We start from the raw sequence: 18,325 nt of genomic DNA on the forward strand, positions 1-18,325 counted from the left end.
AAACCTTAAGTCACCCTTTGCCTTCCTTGTTTAGTCCAAGTTAGTGTGCCAGTAAACCACACACGCTCCACCAAGGTAACAAGGTGCAAAGTGTAATTTCATGGATTAGCACCTTATTCACATTTTTCCTAAAGTAACTAAGATTGGGAATTTATAAAACATTTAGTTACTTTTATAATAATCATTATACTTTTAATGAGAATTTTTAGTCATTGTCCTACCCGTTCGGCTAACGACCCTCCACTAGTCAAGTAAGCGGTGGGTGAGATTGGACACCCATTAAGTTTCCATTTTATAGGCAACAACCTTATACCCACCTTATAGACTGGCTTCGTGAATGAGGCATACTAGTGGTAAGACGACTTTGATCTTATATATATATATATATATATATATATATATATATATATATATATATATATATATATATATATATATATATGTATATATTATTAACTTATAATATTATAAGTATAAGGGTTGAATTTAAACTTTTAAAATTCTAAGGGTTGGAACTAAAGTTTTAATATGACTTTACTTGTTTCAAAACTTGAGGGCAAGTTTTGTAAACTTTCTAGACTTTTCATTTCTTGTAACTTATGAGTTAATTAGAGTATTAAAAATGAAGACTCTTCATTTTTCTAACTCTTGTGTTCTTTTAATGGTTTTAATTCATGTGTGACTCTTGGTTTTCCATAACTTGAGGACAAGTTATGGACTCCATTAAAACACATTATGATCAAGAATTAAACTACCAAGTAGGTTACAAGTAATTCCTATGATCATCTAAATTCATAAGATCAAGAACATGAATATCCATATCAAAGTTTCAAGTCCATATAAACACATATAATCATGAAAAATTGATATTTGCCATTGTAAATGGATTAGAAAAAACATTACACCATCTAAAACAAGTTTTATAACACCAAAACATTTTAGGGTAATGTTTCTAGTCCATTTCCAGCAGCAAAAGTCGAAAATTTGCATTCTGTGGCACCTACTCGCCGAGTGCACAAACCTACTCGGCGAGTAGGTTGAAGATACACATGAACTCGGTGACTCCCCCCATGGACTCGGCGAGTTCATCAGGCAGATTGAACAAAATCGACTTTTTTCAACTATTTAGCACAAATAACAAACAAAAAAGCCTAGGCTCTAATACCACTGATGGGTTTTGAGCTAACTAACACTTTCTAAGTGTACATGCAACCCTAATAACCTTGGATCTATGTTTGTCAAATTATCATGCTAAGTTGATTTCCAAGGCTATGATCCTATCTAGCATACATGGGGAACAATTTTAACTTGAATAAAAGATAGAACTACATACCTTGTTGTTGATTTTGATCCTTGAAACCTTGTGAGCCTAGCACCCCAAGTGTGATGCCTCAAATGCTTCACACAACACCAAATGCTATGGAGTAAACTTGGAGAGAAAGTATAACACTCTAAAAATCGACTCTAACCCTCAAGTATACATGTGTAACCGATTTTGGGAGAAATATGAGCTTTATATAGTGTTGACACCTTTAGGGTTACACCATGTAAACCCTAATGTGTCATGACTCTTCATTTCCATCACCCATGGGTTTGTAACTCCCATGGAGCATCCAATGGGTTCAACCCAACTTGATTATCCATGGAGCCTCTTAGCCCACTATATAAGTTATGGATGATTTACATAATCAACCCATATATTTAATTAGTTATCTTTTGATCACTTAATTAATTCTAAAATTAATTCTTGATCAAACTAATTAAATAATATTATTAATATATTAGAACTTATAATATATTAATAAACCACAAGTGTTATTTCGCTCATTTAGTCTATCCAATTGCATGGTGCCATGCAACCCAAATGGACCATGCCGGGTCGGGTCAAGTACATACCAGAAATAGTTATGGAGTTAGACACCTTATCCAACAGAACACCCTTAAGTGGGGGTTTTAAGCCCCAAAACCCCTCTAAACTACCCCTAGGGCTTAGATATGACTTGTGGACTCACACCTTTGAGCTTAGAACACTAAAACCTTGCATTTTGGAGAGTAAACATGAGTTTACGGCCCAAGAACACTCTTGGACCGTAAACCCCTCTTCATAGGCCGTGAACACCTTTTAAGTTGTTAGAAATGCCCTCAAACACCTCCTATGGCCTTGGAAAATGTCTAGAAGCAACCCCCATTGTAGTAAAGGCATTAAACATCAATTAAACCAAGGAAATAGGAGTTTACGGCCATAAACCCCCCCTAGAATTGGTCCATTGGCCATAAACTCCCAAAAGGTGGCAAAATGATGCCCTAACACCCCCATTTGACTTGGAATAATGCTTAGAACTTCATACTCTATTTAGGGACGTGAACTCCTTAAAAGGTCCATTTATTGCCTTAAACCTATTTATATGCCTTATATTTGGATCTAGCCTAATTCTATGAATGAGATAAGACCATTTAGCATCCTAGAACACACCACCATGAGTTTACGGCCGTGAACTCATGGGGATATGGTTTTAGGGCCATGAACTCTATAGAGACTCTTGAAGAGTAAACTCCCTATCTAGGCCATACACACCCTTAGATGCTATCCGAGACACTCCTAACACTTGACCAAAGTGTTTTCCGCATTTTAGGATGCGTATACGTGTTTAATTAGTATTATATTTACTAATTGTATGTAAACATATGTCATCATATTTTAATAGGTCACTAAGTCTGCTCAAGTCCTTACTTGACACCGAGCACCCAACCGGCACTTTCGTTCGATCCGCTTACGACAGGTGAGTTCATGCCCTTGAATTAACCTTTTAAATGTTTTTACATGCTTTTATGAGGGGGAATACAAGTTAAAACATGCCGGTTATCATATCAATCACATGTGATTGATAACCCGTATGCACAAGGATTTGTTACACTGTTAATTGTTTTACTAAGTATGATACTGTAAATGGTTTTCTACAACATCTTTACTTGTCCAAAGCTTTTCTCAAATTGTCTCTCGTGCTGTATGTTTTACTTCAGATTCAGTTACAGCAGTATTTTAAACAAAGGATTTCTTTACTTATAATGTTTTATCAAAGTTTCATCTAAAACTTGTTTATGAAAGGTTTTCAAAGGATTTCTAAAGGTTTTCAAACTTATTTTACAAAAGAATATCAGGTCGTGATTTTCTTAAATGTAATGGTTTTCCAAAGTTTTCATCAAAGTTTTCTTCCATGTGTTTATACTCCTACTTCGTTAGATACTACTACTTCATTATACCTCTTCTTAGTTAATGCTCCTACTTAGTTAACTGCTACTACTTTGTTAACGCTTCTACTTAGTGATAAGCTTCTACTTGTTAACACTTCTACTTCGTATACGCTTCTACATTATTAACGCTTCTACTTCGTGAAACACTCCTACTTTGTTAATGCTACTACTTTGTAAACACTTCTACTTTATTAACACTTCTACTTCAAGAAATGCCTCTACTTTGTTAACACTTCTACTTAGTTAAATGCTTCTACATCGTTAAATGCATCCCTGTACTTGTATAGTTATATAAATAATGCTTAAAGGACTTAGGATGGCTAGCTCGCCGTATTTCCTTTTCCTCATTTGGATGTGGTCTGGTGGGATCGGATATCCGTCCGAAAGTCGTTTAATCATTAATTATATATCCTGTATACATGTATAGACATGAAGGTTTACATCAGTCAGTTTATTTGTGAGTCTCTATCATTAGCCCAGTATTTACATCAGAACTCACTATACGAGATACATCTTCAGGACACGGCCTTCTCCGTTGTCAAGTTAGTAACCAGAGTCTTCTGTATGGAGAGAGGGCATTGTGTGTATAGATCTATACGGGACTGACACCCCCACACCTTGACTGCTAGCTACAGTCCACGACCTACCAAGCCAAGGGGTGACAAATGTCACATTCTTTCCGACACTTGCAGGGCATCAAGTTCTCTAGTGTCTATCAGTATGGTTATGAGTATCTCGTGGTTACCTTATAATTCATGGCCTTAAGGTAACGGGAATTAACACTGTATTCACTGTTTTTAGACCTTGCTAGACGTATCATTCATTTGATACTGTCTGGGGTCCGTATTCACTATTTTTAGACCTTGCTAGACGTATCATTCATTTGATACTATCTGGGGTGTGTATTCACTGTTTTTAGACCTTGCTAGAAGAAGTTATGATGTTGCGAATTCAGACAGATGCCAACTTAACTTTCCAATAAACGAAATGATGTTTATCACAACGCAGTACAAGATCAGTGAAAAGTTTGAAAATGCTGATGAATACACCTACATGAAAATTAGATTTCATGCTGTACTTGCAAAGGATCAAGAGGAAGTTTGGTCTCTGATAAAGATAAAGAAAGTGCTAACTATCAAGAAGGATGAAATGTTCGAAAACATGCTTCAAAGTTTTCGATACTTCGTTGTCTGAGCAAATAACAAGCCTTTCGATTTTACCATTGCTGGCTTTCCCTTAATGAATCTAAATGATCTCATTCAAGTGGCTCTTATCCTGAAAGACATGGAAGAAAACAAGCTCAAAGGATATGATACTGATGTGTTCAGATTTGGTTTCGCACATATCAAGATATTCATAGATAACTACTATGATTGCTTGGCGTTAACTGATGAAGAACTCGCATCAGGCCTTGGAAGAAAAGTCACAATTCCTTAGGAATTGTGACAACCCAAAAATTTCCATTAGTTTTAACGTCGAAATTAATTACATCAAAAATTAGCCAAATTTATCCCAAAAATATTTTTCATCGGATTTAAACCCGTTGGAATATTTTAATTAATATTCGTCAAGCGAAAACAAAAACACGTAAATTATCTTTCCATTTATTTGGAAAGGTTTATTTTTATTTACGGCCATTTAACCGGGTAAAATTTTAAACTTCGTTAAACATAAGTATCGGGTAGTCGTATACCGGGTACAACACCCAAACCCTATATAATGGTGGGTGGACACTCCTTAGAAGCCTTTTCCCACCTTAGACTCTCTCTCTCTCTCTCTCTCTCTCTCTCTCTCTCTGTACAAACGGGTTTTGGTCAAAAATCGCCCCTCCGAGCCTCAAATCGGTAAGTAAATCTTCCTAGCTTGTTATCTAACTTATCTAGCTTGCAAATTCGTGACTTAATCATCCAAAAACCCCAAGGACATGAGTTTACGGTCTTGGGAGCCTCCCAAAACCGTAAACCCCTTTGAAGAGGGTTTTAATGCTCAAAAACCTTTCCCAAACACTTCTTATGCTTAGCAATGGCTTAGAGGCTTACCCGAAAGGACTTAGGACACCAAAATCGGACCAAATGGGGAGTAAACATGATTTTATGGTCTAGGGATGTTCTTAGACCATAAAACCATCTTCATGGACCATAAACACTTTTTTAAGTGTTAAACTACCCTTCAAACACCTCCAAGGGCTTCCATGAACTTCCTAGAGTGCATAGAACCTTATTTTCCTTCATTATATGCACCAAAGCATGAAAATATGTGCCACACTTGAGTTTACGGCCCAAGAAGGTTCTTGGACCGTAAACACCTATTCTTAGACCATAAACACCCCCAAAGGGTGTTAAAGTGCCCTGAACACTTTGTATGGCTTGGAATTGGACCTAGAGCTTCATATGCTTAACCTATAACCACCAAAGCATAGGATTCATGGACAAAATGAGTTTACTACCATAAACTCATGTGTTTAAGGTAGTAAACTCCCCAAGAACATCTTCTTAGACCGTAAACACCTTTCCAAGGTGTTTAAGTGCCCTAAACAGCTTCCTATGCTCCTAAAAGTGACTAGAACCTTACATGCATGAGTTAGAACCACCAAAAAACAAAATAAATAGACCAACATGAGTTTACTACCATAAAATCATGTGTTTATGGTCGTAAACTCCTCAAGGAGTAGTCATAGGCCGTAAATTCCTTAAATGGCCCATTTTGAAGCCTTAAACCCTTCATAAGCCCTAGAATTGAACCTAGCCTAATTCCATAAGTGTTATAAGACCTTAATGCATCAAAGAACACACCATCCATGAGATTACGGCCGTAAACTCATAGGGACAAGGTCTTAGGGCCGTAAACTCTATAAAGAGTTTACTCTTGAAGAGTAAACTCCCTATCTAGGCCATACACACCCTTAGATGTTACCCGGGACACACCTAGCACTTGACCAAAGTGTTTTCCGTATTTCAGGATGTGCATACGTATTTAATTAGTATTATATTTACTAATTGTATGTAAACATATGTCATCATATGTTATTAGGTCACTTAGTGTGTTCAAGTCTTTACTTGACACCGAGCACCCAACCGGCACTTTCGTTCGATCCCCTTACAACAGGTGAGTTCATACCCCTAAATTAACCTTTTAAATGTTTTTACATGCTTTTATGGGGGGGGGGGGAATACAAGTTAAAACATGCCAGTTATCATATCAATCACATGTGATTGATAACCCGCATGCACAAGGATTTATTACACTGTTAACTATTTTACCAAGTATGATACTGTAAATGGTTTTCTAAAATGTCTTTACATGTTCAAAGCTTTTCTCAAATTGACTCTCGCATTGTATGTTTTATTTCGGATTTAGTTACAGCAGTATTTTAAACAAAGGATTTCTTTACCTATAATGTTTTATGAAAGTTTCGTTTAAAACTTGCTTATGAAAGGTTTTTCAAAGGATTTCTAAAGGTTTTCAAACTTATTTCACAAAAGAATACCAAGTCATGATTTTCTTAAGTATAAAGGTTTTCCAAAGTTTTTATCAAAGTTTTCTTCCATGTTTTTATACTCCTACTTTGTTAGATACTCCTGCTTCGTTATACTTCTATTTAGTAAATGCTCCTACTTAGTTAAATGCTATTACTTTGTTAACGCTTTTACTTCATGATACGCTTTAACTTCGTGATACGCTCCTACTTGTTAACACTTTTACTTCGTGACACGCTTTTACTTCGTGATATGCTCCTACTTCGTGATACGCTCCTACTTGTTAACGCTTTTACTTCGTGATACGCTTCTACTTGTTAATGCTTCTACTTGTTAACGCTTCTACTTGTTAACGCTTCTACTTGTTAACGCTTCTACTTCGTGAAACACTTCTACTTCGATAAACACTTTAACTTCGTTAAATGCTTCTACTTAGTTAAATGTATGCCTGTACTTGTATAGTTATATAAATAAGGTTTAAAGGACTTAGGAAGGCTAGTTCGCCTTATTTCCTTTTCCTCGTTGGGATGTGGTCTGGTGGGATCGGATATCCGTCCGAAGGTCGTTTAATCATTAATTATATATCATTTATACATGTATAGACATGAAGGTTTACATCGGTCAGTTTATTTGTGAGTCTCTATCGTTAGCCCAGTATTTACATCAGAACTCACTATACGAGATGCATCTTCAGGACACGGCCTTCTTCGTTGTCAAGTTGGTAACTAGAGTCTCCTGTAGGGAGAGCGGGCATTGTGTGTATAGATCTATACAGGATTAACACCCCCCACACCTTAACTGCTAGCTACAGTCCACAACCTACCAAGCCAAGGGGGTGACAAATGTCACATTCTTTCCGACGCTTGCAGGGCGTCAAGTTCTTTAGTGTCTATCAGTATGGTTACGGGTATCTCGGGGTTAGCTTATAATTCATGGTCTTAAGGTAACGGGAATTAACACTGTATCCACTATTTTTGGACCTTGCTAGACGTATCATTCAATTGATATTGTCTGGGGTATGTGTTCACTGTTTTTAGACCTTGTTAGACGTATCATTCATTTGATACTGTCTGGGGTCTATATTCACTGTTTTTAGACCTTGCTAGATGTATCATTCATTTGATATTGTCTGGGTTCTGTGTCACCTTTTGTTAGATTGAGCCACACGTGTTGTTCATTCGATACTCTCCTAGAGTCTATGATTTCTTTTGCCTTAGTCAGCAGTATTTCCGGCTGAGGCCTATGTTATTTTCCCTAATGCTTTTACTTGTGATATCCTTCTACTTTATTTAAAGTCATATACCATATTTTGGTAATGATAATATTTTAGGGAAATTCTCTTTAGAACATAACACTGTTGGGTCTTGGTAGAAGATTCCTTTTATTTAGAAAATATAGGATTTTCTGGAAAGGGACTCTAATACACCGTTGATTCTAAACTACTACTTTTTATAAAGTTATTTGAATAAAATGACACTAAATACTTATGAACTCACCATCATTTATAAAAATGCGGATACTCGCTTTCAAATAACATGTATTCTCAGGTCAGCAATAGACAGTTTAGTACCAAGCTGCACCTATATTATTACTTATATTACCTTGATGTTTCTATGTAATGTAAACTATGTAAAGCTATTACTATTAATGCAATGGTTGTTGTACTTTGATTACTATACTGCATATGTTGTGATACTTGACATGACGTCATCCACCCCAGAACGTTTCCGCCGTTCCGGTTTTGGGGTGTGACAGATTGGTATCAGAGCATTGTTTATAGTGAGCTACGTATATCAATTCATAAAAGATATACAGCCTATAAATACTTAGGGGTAAAACACTCTAACCAAGAATTATACTTTAAAATATAACCATATCATACCAAAGTAGAAGAACATCTAGAATCTAAACACTCGAACACAAGTATCACAAGAAGAACAAGAATAAAAGTCAATCGGATGTTGAGCATTACCATCAAACCTGGGCAGTTATGTAATCGTAAGCTGGAATAAATGTAACATTATGAACTACATTTATTTGAGATGCGATGAACGTGTGCTTAGGAGTGATAGTGGTGTTGCAATGAGTCTGAAACTTACCAACTAGGAATGCTAGAGCCAAACATAAGGATTAAAATACTATGGGAGTATTTTGGAATACTAAAAGACTCACATTAATCCCATAATCAAATTCAGAAGATAAGAAACAAACAAGAAATTAAAATACCATAGGGGTATTTTAGGATCCATAGATAACCTTGTGTGAAGAACTAAAAAAATCCTTATCGATATACCTATGATTACAGAGGGTATACTCCCAAGGTTATATATAATAAGGATCCCATAGGCTAAGAATTTGTGGTTTTGCTCTACTTCCTTTTCCTTGTTGGGATGTGGATATAGAGTAGTATCACATATTCGAAGGCCTATCGGATCTAAGTTATATATGATTTGTATACCCTATGTAATCGTAGCAGGACTCGATATGGATCACCCAGTGAAATGTTAATAATCTCTTAGGAATCTTTAGACATTTCCATTCTTGCACGAACTCTGTAGAAAACCCTATCCACTTCAGTGCTCGCCAGAAGAGTTGATGCAGATCCAGGAGAAGTTCATTGAGAAGATTTCTAGTTCGGAAATAAATGAACTAGGTCAAGACTATTGAAACCACCAAGTGCCTATATCTTCTTAGGGACATGGTGGGAAATTTGCCTAAACTTCCGAGATTTCCAGTCATCCATCCTGAAGTGATGACACTTAGAGTCGGAATCAGAAGGAAGGCGGAGTAGAGATTCAATATGTCCATACGAGGAGAGAACCCTAGGTAACTACCCGAGGGAAACCAACGTCGGTCCCAGTCAAAGATACGAGGTAGACAGAGGGAGCCAGTACATGGAAGCCGAGAAGTGTCTTTTCCTCGTGTTCGTCACGCTAATACACCCATAAAATAATACAAATTTAGTGAGTTAGTGATTACACTACTCATGCTATGTGTTAGGTAAATCGCCTTTTTCCCGTTGCAAGTAATACGATTAGAGCGGATCCCCACACCTCTATTGAGGATGTTTAGCCATAAGTCTTCATGAGCCTTTATTCCCGCGGTCTTCGTTCCGAACTGTTCTCAAATCTTTCCAAGCCGGAGAGTGAAACCTTTCCCAGTATAAAGGTAACTCAGTAGGAACGACTCCCATCTTATGGCTTTTTCCGACACTCATACTCTTACCTTGAATACCAAGACTAGATCATAGGGATGTAGGTCGACACTCAGACAACCAATATCTGAAGCACGGGAAATGTTTTTTGCCTAATACAGTAAGGACAGATATGTACAGGGTTAGCAACCGTCTCTCATCAGCTTGTGTTCTTTTCCGTATAGGAAAAACCATGCCTCTAAAGAAGCGTAACCCATCTACTAGCAAGAAACCAACTCTCCTGCTCGATGAAGCTACGTTCCAGGCTGCAGTCTCGGCAGCCGTTGCAGCTGTCATGGCTAAGCTGATTACTAACAACGCCAATGTTAGCAAGTGACCTATCGGGAATTCCGATCCTAGTAATGGACAACAGCAGCCAACCTCTGTATACCCAGCCACTCGAGAACCTCAACCAAATCCACTGAAGAGAAAACTCAAGATCGAGGAGGACCTTCCGAAGGGCAACGAGCTGAGACAGTCAATACCCCTGCCAGCCTTTCCATCCCGACTTCAAGACTACCATACCTAGGAATCCTTCCCCACTGCAGCAAGTGTAGCTCCCACCATCGTGGTATACGTCGGGAACTCTATTGTGCTAGGTGCAACATGAAGGGGCATACTGCTCGCGTCTGCAGAACCCCGGTTGAGTTTATTACGTCAACCACCAAGGTGGCGGCCAATACAGTTTGCCGTCTATGTGGTAAGATTGGGCACTTCAAAAGAGACTGCCCAACTGAAGGAAACGACAAGGACACAGGAAGAGTCTGACTCTACATGCTTAGGGAAAAGCATCAAGGAACCCAGTAGATTTTGGTACGTCTCTCAATCTCAGATAACTAACCGAAAACATTAAAAGGCTAATTCAAAATGTAATTATTTCTCCATTCAGGTGAAAGTAGCAGCACTGTTATAAAATTTAAAAATTTCATCAGGTAAAACTATAATGGCTAGACATATACGTTACGGCCATGTATAATTGAGATGGATAGACCTAGAGTGAGCGAATGTCGCCTTATTTCCTGTTCCTTGTTTGGTTGTGGATTTACGGAGGGTTCGCTCAGTCAACAGTCCTCCCCACCTTAATTATACATGACTAGCATATGTTTGGCGATTATAGAAATGCCTCATGAGAATCCATTCATGAAAAGGTACTCTACTCAGAAACACTCAGGACCCTCTATAGTTCCGCGTCAACTCTATCGGTCCAAGTATCCGCGACAGTGATACACAGGACTAAACCCGAGATGCCTAGAACTTGTGTGCCCGTTCAGCACATGACCCTATCGATCCTCATTCTGTATCAGGTCGAAGTATGCCAACTTCGACGCCTCTATCAATCATGGTTCAACATCGTGCAACCATGTGTAAATCCTTAGTGCTGTGTAAAAAGAACTTTCTCCATAGCCATTTCGGCAAATAAAGGTTCCTCCGAACCTAAACAAAATAAAAATAATAAAGAATAATGCGATCCATCAGTCGTCACTCGTATTTCAAACCTTCTAAAGTACCCAGGAGAAAAGTATCGCACGCTGTTAACCAACCCCTCTTAGACAGATAGAAACCGAAGCGAAAGGCACTGCAGGCATTCCAGAAGACGATGACCACCCGAAGCAGACACCGTGGAAACCCAGAAAGACCCTTCGCACCTCACAAATCAGGTTCGTGAACCCAGTGGATAGAACTCATGGGCCTAACCACTATAAATGAGTATATGCATAAGGGTGGTATCAAAAAGATTTAAGATGTGTGCTTCCTCCCTACTCCCTGTTCCTCATTGGGTTGTGGGTTTGGGGTGGAGTCGCACAACTGAACATCCTGCCGACCTCAATTATATACGACTTGCATACACCAAGTATTAGTGGTTAAGCCAAGTATGAGCTCTACCACGAACCTCATAGTAAAACCCTTCATCTTTCCCACGGAATGGGAGTTAGAGTCAAGAGAACCACGGCAGGTTGAGGTACTATAATGACCACAAATCCGAAGTTTGCTGTCATCCCGGCTAAGCCAACATAGTAGCTAACACCCTCAGTTGGTAAAAAAAATCTGAGTCGTAAGAGTCAAGGACATTGACTACGACCATCCACTCACGCTTAATCCCACGAATTAAGCATCTCAGTGGATATCCTGGAAATCCAGAAGCTACGATAAATTAAACTCTGAGAAGAGTGGATGAGGAGATTAAAGTTCCGATTGATGGAACCCTATACTCACTAGATTTGACCTAGATCGAGAAAACTCAGAACCTTCGGAAGAGTAGTTGCAGAAGATGTTCGCACTACTCAGGCACTTCGTCCACCCCGTTACCGACGAGTAGTGCCTAGGACCCTCCACCCTCTCGCTTGGAGGAAATCACCGTCACCCTGTAGACGATAGACTACATTCTCCGAAGCGAACACTAGAATACCAAGAACCACAGGATAAGCTCCGTAGCCAAGAATACTTGAATAAAGTGCAAAGGTAGGTGGTGTTAAGCCTTATAACCCAGATCCCGAAGATATTATAGACTTGACACCAGTCTAGGTGTTAGTCGATGGGTTATACAAGAGCACGCACTTTCTGCACTAAAATAAACCAACGCATTGGAGAATAGGACATGTCTTAGAGGTTCATTGGACTACTAGGTGTTCCATGAATACTATCTCGCACAGAAATAGTAGAACCACCTCCCGAGATAGTCCAACACTCGTCTGGTGAAACCCTATCTCCCCGACCCTGAGGGTTTCTGTTGGAAATATCTCAAGAATCAGAAGTGCAGGTTCATTTGCACAAGATTGAGATAGACACTCTGCAGCAAACTAACACCCGTAGGCGTGCAATACATTCGATGATCCAGAAAACCTCAGAGAGCCAATCAGCAGGAACACGAATACAAGGACAACCCGAACTTTTAAGAACCAACCCGAAGGACTACACTTCCAGTATGAGAGAGCGGTTGGAACTTCGGAATGGTGATCACGCCAGTGATGATCTCGCCATAGAAGTACACTATGCTCTAGGTACTGAAAAGCTCTACCCTTCTGAGAGCTTAGGACCATATGAGATTCTTTATGAAGATTGGTCCGACCCTCGTCAGACCACTACTACTTTCGGAAATTCCACAAGTTTCACCCCAGATCAATCCACTTCTTAGACTTGATAAGTGTTTGCCTGACGTCACTCTTTGTATCCCACTCATCTTGGTAGAAACCATTTGGGAACCCTAACTTTGTAGACGAACCTGTAGGAATCGCTAACGGCACGAGACGGAATCCGCATCCCGTAAGTGAAGGTTTGTTAGAACGCCAAGCAAAGGCCAGAGTTCCCTTGGGAGTGCGAGGACAAACCAAATAGGAAGTACCCTCATTTCATTACTCGGTCATTCATACCTACTTCCTTGCCTAAACATGAATTTTGGGACAAAATTCCCTCCAACGGGGGGATGATGTGACAACCCAAAAAATTCCGTTCGTTTTAACGTCAAAATTAATTACGTCAAAAATTAGCCAAATTTATCCCGAAAATATTTTTGACCGGATGTAAACCCGTTGGAATATTTTAATTAATATTCGTCAAGCAAAAATAAAAACACGTAAATTATCTTTCCATTTATTAGGAAAAGGTTTATTTTTATTTACGGCCATTTAACCGGGTAAAATTTTAAACCTCGTTAAACATAAGTATTGGGTAGTCGTATACCAGGTACAACACCCAAGCCCTATATAAGGGTGGGTGGACACTCCTTAGAATCCTTTTCCCACCTTAGACTCTCTCTCTATCTCTCTACAAACAGGTTTTGGTCAAAAATCACCCCTCCGAGCCTCAAATCGGTAAATAAATCTTCCTAGCTTGTTATCTAACTTATCTAGCTTGCAAATTCGTGACTTAATCATCCAAAAACCCCAAGAACATGATTTTACAGTCTTGGGAGCCTCCCAAAACCGTAAACCCCTTTCAAGAGGGTTTTAATGCTCAAAAACCCTTCCCAAACACTTCTCATGCTTAGCAATGGCTTAGAGGCTTACCCGAAAGGACTTAGAACACCAAAATCGGACCAAATGGGGAGTAAACATGATTTTATGGTCTAAGGAGGTTCTTAGACCATAAACCCATATTCATGGACCATAAACACTTGTTTAAGTGTTAAACTACCCCTCAAACACCTCCAAGGGCTTCCATGAACTTCCTAGAGTGCATAGAACCTTATTTTCCTTCATTATACGCACCAAAGCATGAAAATATGTGTCACACTTGAGTTTATGGCCCAAGAAGGTTCTTGGACCGTAAACACCTATTCTTAGACCATAAACACCCCCAAAGGGTGTTAAAGTGCCCTTAACACTTTGTATGGCTTGGAATTGGACCTAGAACTTCGTATGCTTAACCTACAACCACCAAAGCATAGGATTCATGGAAAAAATGAGTTTACTACCGTAAACTCATGTGTTTAAGGTAGTAAACTCCCAAAGAACATCTTCTGAGACCGTAAACACCTTTCCAAGGTGTTTAAGTGCCCTAAACACCTTCCTATGCTCCTAAAAGTGACTAGAACCTTACATGCATGACTTAGAACCACCAAACAACAAAAGAAATGGACCAACATGAGTTTACTACTGTAAAATCATGTGTTTACGGTTGTAAAATCCTCAAGGAGTAGTCATAGGCCGTATACTCCTTAAATGGCCCATTTTAAAGCCTTAAACCCTTTATAAGCCATAGAATTGAACCTAGCCTAATTCCAAAAGTGTTATAAGACCTTAATGCATCAAAGAACACACCATCCATGAGTTTACGACCGTAAACTCATGGGGACAAGGTCTTAGTGCCGTAAAGTCTATAAAGAGTTTACTCTTGAAGATTAAACTCCCAATTTAGGCCATACACACCCTTAGATGTTACCCGAGACACTCCTAGCACTTGACCAACGTGTTTTCCGCATTTCAAGATGTGTATACATGTTTAATTAGTATTATATTTACTAATTGTGTGTAAACATATGTCATCATATGTTAATAGGTCACTAAGTGTGTTCAAGGCTTTACTTGACACCGAGCACCCAATCGGTACTTCCGTTCGATCCGCTTACAACAGGTGAGTTCATACCCCTGAATTAACATTTTAAATGTTTTTACATGCTTTTATGGGGGGGGGGGAATACAATTTTAAACATGCCAGTTATCATATCAATCACATGTGATTGATAACCCGCATGCACAAGGATTTATTACACTGTTAACTGTTTTACCAAGTATGATACTGTAAATGGTTTTCTAAAACGTCTTTACCTGTTCAAAGCTTTTCTCAAATTGACTCTCGCGCTGTATGTTTTATTTCAGATTCAGTTACAGTAGTATTTTAAACAAAGGATTTCTTTACCTATAATGTTTTATCAAAGTTTAATTTAAAACTTGTTTATAAAAGGTTTTCAAAGGATTTCTAAAGGTTTTCAAACTTATTTTACAAAAGAATACCAAGTCGTTATTTTCATAAGTATAAAGGTTTTCCAAAGTTTTTATCAAAGTTTTCTTCCATGTTTTTATACTCCTACTTTGTTAGATACAACGGCTTCGTTATACTTCTACTTAGTTATTGCTCCTACTTAGTTTAATGCTATTACTTTGTTAACGCTTTTACTTCGTGATACGCTCCTACTTCGTGATGCGCTCCTACTTGTTAACGCTTTTACTTCGTGACACGCTTTTACTTCGTGATACGCTCCTACTTCGTGATACGCTCCTACTTGTCAACGCTTTTACTTCGTGATACACTTCTACTTGTTATTGCTTCTACTTGTTAACATTTCTACTTGTTAACACTTCTACATCGATAAACACTTCAAATTCGTTAAATGCTTCTACTTAGTTAAATGTATGCCTATACTTGTATAGTTATATAAATAATGTTTAAAGGACTTAGGAAGGCTAGCTCGCCCTATTTCCTTTTCCTCGTTGGGATGTGGTCTGGTAGGATCGGATATCCATCCGAAGGGCATTTGATCATTAATTATATATTATGTATAAATGTATAGACATATAGGTTTACGTCGGTCAATTTATTTGTGAGTCTCTATCATTAGCCCAGTATTTACATCAAAACTCACTATACGAGATGCATCTTCAGGACACGGCCTTCTCCGTTGTCAAGTTGGTAACCAGAGTCTCTTGTAGGGAGAGCGGGCATTGTGTGTATAGATCTATACGGGATTGACACCCCTACACCCTGACTGCTCGCTACAGTCCACGGCCTACCAAGCCAAGGGGTGACAAATGTCACATTCTTTCCGACGCTTGCAAGGCGTCAAGTTCTCTAGTTTCTATCAGTATGGTTATGAGTATCTCGCGGTTACCTTATAATTCATGGCCTTAAGGTAACAGGAATTAACACTGTATCCACTGTTTTTGGACCTTGCTAGACGTATCATTCAATTGATACTGTCTGGGGTCTGTGTTTACTGTTTTTAGACCTTGTTAGACGTATCATTCATTTGATACTGTCTGGGATCTGTATTCACTGTTTTTACACCTTGCTAGATGTATCATTCATTTGATACTGTCTGGGGTCTGTGTCTCCTTTCGTTAGATTGAGCCAGGCGTGTTGTTCATTCGATACTCTCCTAGAGTCTATGATTTCTTTTGCCTTAGTCAGCAGTATTTCCTACTGAGGCCTATGTTATTTTCCCTAATGCTTTTACTTGTGGTATCCTTCTACTTTCTTTAAAGTCAAATACCGTATTTTGGTAATGATAATATTTTAGGGAAATTCTCTTTAAAACATAACACTGTCGGTCTTGGTAGAAGACTCCTTTTATTTAGAAAATATAGGATTTCTGGAAAGGGACTCTAATACACCGTTGATTCTAAACTACTACTTTTTATAAATTTATTTGAATAAAATGACACTAAATACTTATGAACTCACCAGCATTTATAAAAATGTTGATACTCGCTTTCAAATAACTTGTATTCTCAGGTCAGCAATAGACAGGTACATCCCAAGAGCTTTTGGTGAAGACAGTTTAGTACCAAGTTGCACCTATATTATTACTTGTATTACCTTGATGTTTTTATGTAATGTAAACTATGTAAAACTATTACTATTAATGCAATGGTTGTTGTATCTTGATTACTATACTGCATATGTTGTGATACTGGACATGATGTCATCCACCCCAGAACGTTTCCGCCGTTCCAGTTTTAGGGTGTGATAGGAATCAACATTGCCTCAACTAGAATTGAAGAAGTTTGCAGACGAGGAGATATGCCTTAAACCTTTTGGCATGGTTTTCGAAGGCAAAGACACCAAGGGGAAGCCTAAAATATTTTTGTTTCAAGTCTCTGAGATTGAAAGATACACCACTTCGCAATATACCAATTTCATTGTTCGTATGAATAATTGCACGAAGAATAATGAAGGAGACAAGAAGGAACTTAAAAAGATCATTACTTGGTATTCAGAAATCCGAAAAACAATGCACTCAGCTATTCAGAATCTCACAAACTGAATAGCTTCGACTGTTTACAAAGGGGGAGAATGTAGAGTCTAGAAATTGTAAAAGTCGAAGTGTCTGTTCTTAGTTTCGCATGTTAATTATTTTACTAAGTCTTCATTTCTGCGAAGCGTATTATTAAGGACTTAGTATATTTTTTGTACATTCATGTTTCCTATAAATAGGGACTGAGGTTAAAAGTAGAAAACGATTGATTCAATGAATGATTCACTAGTCATTCGCATGTTTCTCTACTTAAGTCTGTAATCAGTTTCTTCATCAATATAAGATCTTATTAATATTTACTCCTTGTGTTCATATAATCATGATTTTTTTCTAAATCTCGATTATATTTCTCATCACAATTCATTTTTCTCGAATTATTATATTTATTGCAATAAATTAGGGCAATAATTCATATAAAATATTTTCTGAGGTCTATAAATCCTAGGTAAATTAGTGGATGACCCCTAGGGTAAATGATGACATTTCAGTGAGTTTCATCAATTTTTGATACTGTTTACTTTGGATTTGAATTTTTTTTAACTCAAATAAATCATAAAACCACTTTAAGGAATTTGAAAAATCTATATAATAATTTTCGCAGCTCCTACCCTCTGTGGAAGACTCAGAAAAATATTTTGAGAATTTTTCATAATACATTACTATTTTTCCCCGGTTTTTGTATTTATAATGGACTAATAATAGGAAAAATATTTCTACTCATCCAAAGTTCATGAACATTTACCCGAATACCTTAAATAGAGTATAACACTAAATAAAAATTTTGATGATTTTTATATTGAGTATACTATTTTTCTCCTATTTTCTAAGATCAAATATATTTAAATCCACAAAATCGGATTACACTATATAAAAATCACCATTGGTATTTTTCACAAATTATGTACACTGTAAATGAAGTTTATTTATTTATTT

This window comes from Lactuca sativa, chromosome 3 (assembly GCF_002870075.4).
Source record: "Lactuca sativa cultivar Salinas chromosome 3, Lsat_Salinas_v11, whole genome shotgun sequence".
In the NCBI taxonomy this organism is placed as follows: Eukaryota; Viridiplantae; Streptophyta; class Magnoliopsida; order Asterales; family Asteraceae; genus Lactuca; species Lactuca sativa.